The 5,944-nt window shown below is 39.2% G+C and overlaps 1 non-coding gene across 1 annotated transcript; it reads right to left on the bottom strand.

Annotated features, from left to right (window-relative positions):
- Positions 1 to 3,417: 3,417 nt before the first annotated feature.
- Positions 3,418 to 3,533, bottom strand: LOC125914981 (U5 spliceosomal RNA). The gene has a single exon (XR_007455519.1). It is a non-coding gene; the product is annotated as a U5 spliceosomal RNA (small nuclear RNA).
- Positions 3,534 to 5,944: the final 2,411 nt, after the last annotated feature.

Consider the following 5,944-nt stretch of genomic DNA (forward strand, 5'->3'; position numbering starts at 1 on the left):
AGATCTACAACAAATAAGATAATAATTAAGATTAAAGGGAGTCATGCAAAGTATTTCATCAAAAAGAAGAGAAGGAGGAAAATGAAAAACAGGAGAAAATAGAAAAGAAATAGCAAGACTGTAGATTTAAACTCAACCCTATGGATGATCACATTGAATGTGAATTTATACTTTAAAACTGAGATTGTCGGAGTAAATAAAAAAGCAAGTCCCAACTGTATGTTGTGTATAAGAAACTCACTTTAAGTGTAATGACAGACAAGTTAAAAGGATGAAAATGAGATGTTACTACCCACCTATTAGAATGGTGAAAATCCAAAACATTGACGACAACAAATGCTGGTGACGATGTGGAAAAATAACTCCCGTTCATTGCTGGTGGGGATTCAAAAGGGTACAGCCACTTTGAAAGATGGTTAGTGGTTTCTTACAAAACTAAGCATATTCTTCCCATATCCAACAATCACTCTCCTTGGCATTTACCAAATGAGTTGAAAACTTAGGTCCACATAAAAACCTACATGTGATGTTTAGAGTAGCTTTATTCATGATTGCCAAAACTTAGAAGCAACCAAGATGTCCTTCAGTAGGTGAGTGAATAAGTAAGCTGTGTTACATTTAGACAATGGGACATTATTCAGAACAACAAAAAAGCTATCAACCATGGAGGAATCAACCATGGAGGAATCTATCAAGACATGGAGGAATCTTAAATGCATATTACCGAGAAGGAAGCCAGCCTGGAAAGCTATGGATTGCATGATTCTAATTATATGACATTCTGGAAAAGGCAAACTATAGAGACAGTAGATGAGTGGTTTCCAGGGACTTAGGGAAAGAGGGGGGAAGAATCGGGGAGCACAGAGAATTTTTAAGGCGGTGAAACTATTGTGTATACTATAATGGTGGACATATGTCATTATACATTTGTCAAAACCCATACAACACCCAGGGTAAACCCTGAGGTAAATAATGGCCTTTGGGTGATCTTGTCATGCGTCAATCAATGTGTTGATGTTGGTTCATGGATCGTAACAAATGTACCACTCTGGAGCAGGATGATGATGATGGGGAAGTCTAGGTGGGGGTGGCGGCACTGTATACAGAAGGATACAGAAGACGTGAACAAGGTCAACCAACTTTTCCTAATGACAGTGATAGAACATACCCAACAATAAAAGAATACACTTTTTTTTTTTAAGTATGCACAGAACACCTGATAAATTTGACCATATTCTGGGTCATAGAATAAGTCTCAGTAAATTTAAAAGGATGGAAACCATACAATGTATATTCTATGAGCATGGGAGAATTTAAATAGAAATCAATAACGAGAGCCTCAAACCCTAACAGTTGAAAATTAAACAACACACTTCTAAATGATCCCTGTGTCAAAGAAGATATCATGAAGGGAAATTAGAAAGTATTATGAACTGAATGAAAAAGAAAACACAACATATCAAAATTTGTGGGCAGTTAAATATTTAAGGAAAATTTATATCATTAAACATTCTATTACAAAGGAAGGAAAAAAATAGAAAGGAAAGTACTCAAACCAATTATCTAGATTTCCACTGTAAGAAACTAGAAAAACAGAAGAGGGGAACCTGGGTGGCTCAGTGAGTAAAGCATCTGACTCTTGATTTCAGCTCAGGTCATGATCTCATGGTTCAGTTCGTGAGTTTGAGCTCAGTCTCTGCTTGGGATCTCTCTCTCTCTCTCTCCCTCAATAAATAAATATTTTTTTAAAAAAAGGAAACCAGAAAAACAGAAGAAAAGAAATAATGATAAAAGCCCAAATCAGTGAAAGTAGAAATCTGGAAAATAATAGAAAGAAAATCAATAAAATAAAAAACCTGATTTTTTCAAAAAGATTAATGAAATCGAGAAGCCTCTAGCCAGTGATCAGGAAAATAAGAAAAGATACAAATTAATCAATATTACAAATGAATGACCAGACATGACTACAGAATCCGCTGACATTGAAAGGCTAATAATGGACTATTATGAATTCTATGCCAATAATTCTACAATTTAAATGAAACGAACAAATTCTTTGAAAGACACAATCTGCAAAACCTCACTTAGGAAGAAATAGATAACCTGAAAAATCCTAGATCTATGTTTACGATTTATGATTGCATTCTAGCTAGCAAATCCAGAGCAGACAAGTCCAAAGGTAAGTTTTAAGTTGCCTCTGAGCTGAGTTAAACCAAAACAAATACAAAAGAAACTGTTAAAAGAATCTTGGGTTTGTGGGATCTGGTGGACCGTATTCTCCAAAAATGGCAACGACATCATCTCCCATCTTACATGCCGTTCTTACGATGACATACCTTTCATCTAGGAGTGCTTGGAACACAGCACAGCTCTGTGACTTCCAAAGTCAGGTCATAAAAGGGGATGCAACTCCCATCTGGTTCTCCTGAAACACTCGTTTGGAAGCTTGAGCTGCCGTGTAAAGAAAGCAGTGCAACTGCCCTGAGGCCACCATGTTGTGAGGTAACTGGAACTAACTCACATTACCACCACCTGAGAGGATCTGCGACTCCGGGAAGCAAGAATAATGCCCAGCCCACGTCCAGAGGCCCCAGCTCCCCAGCTCCCCTCCCTTCTCCTGACCGCAGCCTCCATCTGTGGTACCAGCATGAGGGACTCCGAGATGGGAACCACCCAGCAGAGGCCTTCCTGAATTCCTGCCCCGTAAGACATATGACATAATAGAATGATTGTTGCTGAGTTTTGAGATGATGTGTTACGCAGCAATGGTAACCGAAACATGGGACATACGAGCAAGGAAATCTGAGATGCTTCTGAAAACCACAGCAAGATGGGGCTAGATTGTCCTTGACCAGAGATTGATTTACTAACTAAAATTAAAGCGCTAAAAGTTCTGTACTGGTACCAAGGTTTTTGTGTGTGTGTTTTCAGACTTTGTTCACAGGCTTAAATTATTTTCCAGATTTGGGCAGGGTTCCTGTGTGTATTTGTAGAGATATTAGTTCATTAAAATACTTACTTGAGTAACCATCTTGTATTAGGCTCTGTGCTATGTTATCGCTGAATAGTAATGTTCTCAGTATAGGATGTAACATTTCCACATTTTTGTACCTATATTCTGGTTTTTTCAGCTTAAAGATACAAAGAAACCAAAAAGGTAGTCAATGTAGTTTGAAGGACAGGAACTACCATGAGGCTCGGCCCAGGGGAATGATTGTAATGTGATATTTTCAGTTTGAAGTCAAAAAGTCCAAGTACCAATATGGCTCTGAGATTTGTTTTAAAGATTTTATTTTTAAGCAATCTGTACACCCAATGTGGGTCTCAAACCCACAACCCCATGATCGAGAGTTGCATGCTCCACTGACTTAGCCAGCCAGGGACACCTCAGAAGCCTTATCTTGAAATGATATATGTGGCCCTGTTAAAAGAAGGCCTCGAAAAGTTGGCTTAAGACTCAGAGTTGTTCCTCTCCACGGAAATCTTTAGTAAGAGGTGAAAGATTCATACGATTTGAAGAGAAACCAGAGTATATTCTGACTGAGACTTTGAAATGAAATTGGAGCCTGAAAGCTCTTGGTTCCCACAGCATAGCATTCACACTTTTGTCCAGACCTTGGTCACATTCTCTCCTTTTGTTTTGTTTTGTTTTCTAATTTAAATCCGAGTTAGTTAACATATAGTGTAACAATGATTTCAGGAATAGAATTTAGTGATTCATCGTTTTCATATAACACCCAGTGTTCATCCCAACAAGTGTCCTCCTTAGTGCCCCTTGCCTATTTAGCCCATCCCCCCACCCGACACCTCTCCAGCAACCCTCAATTTGTTCGCGGTATTTAAGAGTCTTTTATGGGGGTGCCTGGGTGGCTCAGTCGGTTGAGCGGCCGACTTCGGCTCAGGTCATGATCTCGCGGTCCGTGAGTTCGAGCCCCGCGTTGGGCTGTGTGCTGACAGCTCAGAGCCTGGAGCCTGTTTCAGATTCTGTGTCTCCCTCTCTCTGACCCTCCCCCGTTCATGCTCTGTCTCTCTCTGTCTCAAAAATAAATAAATGTTAAAAAAAAAAATTTAAGAAAAAAGAGTCTTTTATGGCTTGTCTCCCTCTCTGTTTTTATATTATTTTTGCTTCCCTTCCCTTATATTCATCTGTTTTGTATCATAAGTTCCACATATGAGTGAAATCATATGGTATTTGTCTTTCTCTGATTGACTGATGTTACTTAACATAATACTCTCTAGTCCATTCACATTGCTGCAAATGGCAGATTTCACTCTTTTCCATCGCTGAGTAATATTCCATTGTGTGTGTGTGTGTGTGTGTGTGTGTGTGTATACCACATCTTCTTTATCCATTCATCAGTCGATGTACCCTTGGCTCTTTCCATACTTTGGCTATTGTTGATAGTGCTGCTATAAACATGACGGTGCATGTGTCCCTTTGAAACAGCACACCTGTATCCCGTGGATAAACGCCTAGTAGTGCAATTGCTGAGTCATAGGGTACTTCTATTTTTAACTCATTGAGGAACCTCCATACTGTTTTCCAGAGTGGCTGCACCAGCTTGCATTCCCACCAGCAATGCAAAAGAGATCCTCTTTCGCCGCATCCTCGCCAACATCTCTTTTGCCTGAGTTGTTAATGTGAGCCATTCTGACAGGTGTGAGGTGGTATCTCATTGTGGTTTTGATTTATATTTCCCTGATGATGAGTGATGTTGAACATTTTTTCATGTGTCGGTTGGCCATCTGGATGTCTTCTTTGCAGAAGTGCCTATTCGTGTCTTTTGCCCATTTCTTCACTGGATTATTTGTTTTTTGGGTGTTGAGTTTGATAAGTTCTTTATAGATTTTGGATACTAACCCTTTATCTGATATGTCATTTGCAAATACCTCCTATTCTGTCGGTTGCCTTTTAGTTTTGCTGATTGTTTCCTTCGCCTGTGCTGAAGCTTTTGATCTTGATGAGATCCCAATAGTTCATTTTTGCTTTTGTTTCCCTTGCCTCTGGAGATACGTCTCATAAGAAGTTGCTGTGGCCGAGGTCAAAGAGGTTGTTACCTGTTTTCTCCTCCAGGATTTTGATGGCTTCCTGTCTTACATTTAGGTCTTTCATCCATTTTGAGCTTATTTTTGTGTATGGTGGAAGAAAGTGGTCCGCGTTCATTCTTCCGCATGTCGCTGTCCAGTTTTCCCAACACCATTTGCTGAAGAGACTGTCTTTTTTCCACTGGATATTCTTTCCTGCTTTGTCAAAGATCAGTTTGCTATATGTTTGTGCGTCCATCTCGGGGTTCTCTATTCTGTTCCATTGGTCTATGTGTCTGTTTTTGTGCCAGTACCATACTGTCTTGACGATTATAGCTTTGTAATACAGCTTGGAGTCCAGAAATGTGATGCATCCAGCTTTGGTTTTCTTTTTCAGGATTGCTTTGGCTATTCGGGGTCTTTTCTTGTTCCATACAAATTTTAGCATTGTTTGTTCTAGCTCTATGAAGAATGCCTGTGTGGCTTTGATAGGAATTGTATTGAATATGTAGATTGCTTTGGGTAGTATCGACATTTTCACAATATTTGTTCTTCCAATCCATGAGCATGGAATATTTTTCCTTTTTTTTTGCGACTTCTTCCATTTCTTTCATAAACTTTCTATAGTTTTCAGTGTATGGATTTTTCATCTTTGTGGTTAGGTTTAGTCCTAGGTGTTTTGGGTTTTGGTGCAACTGTAAATGGGATCAATTCCTTGATTTCTCTTTCTGCTGTTTCATTATTGGTGTATAGAAATGCAACCAATTTCTGTACATTGATTTTTATGTCCTGTGACATTGCTGAATTCATGTTATCGGTTCGAACAGTTTGGGGGGGGGGAGTCCTTTGGGTTTTCCACATAGAGTATCATGTTGTCTGCAAAGAGTGAAAGTTTGACTTCCTCCTTGCCAACTTGGAT

This window comes from Panthera uncia, assembly GCF_023721935.1.
Source record: "Panthera uncia isolate 11264 chromosome D3 unlocalized genomic scaffold, Puncia_PCG_1.0 HiC_scaffold_8, whole genome shotgun sequence".
NCBI classification, from domain to species: domain Eukaryota; kingdom Metazoa; phylum Chordata; class Mammalia; order Carnivora; family Felidae; genus Panthera; species Panthera uncia.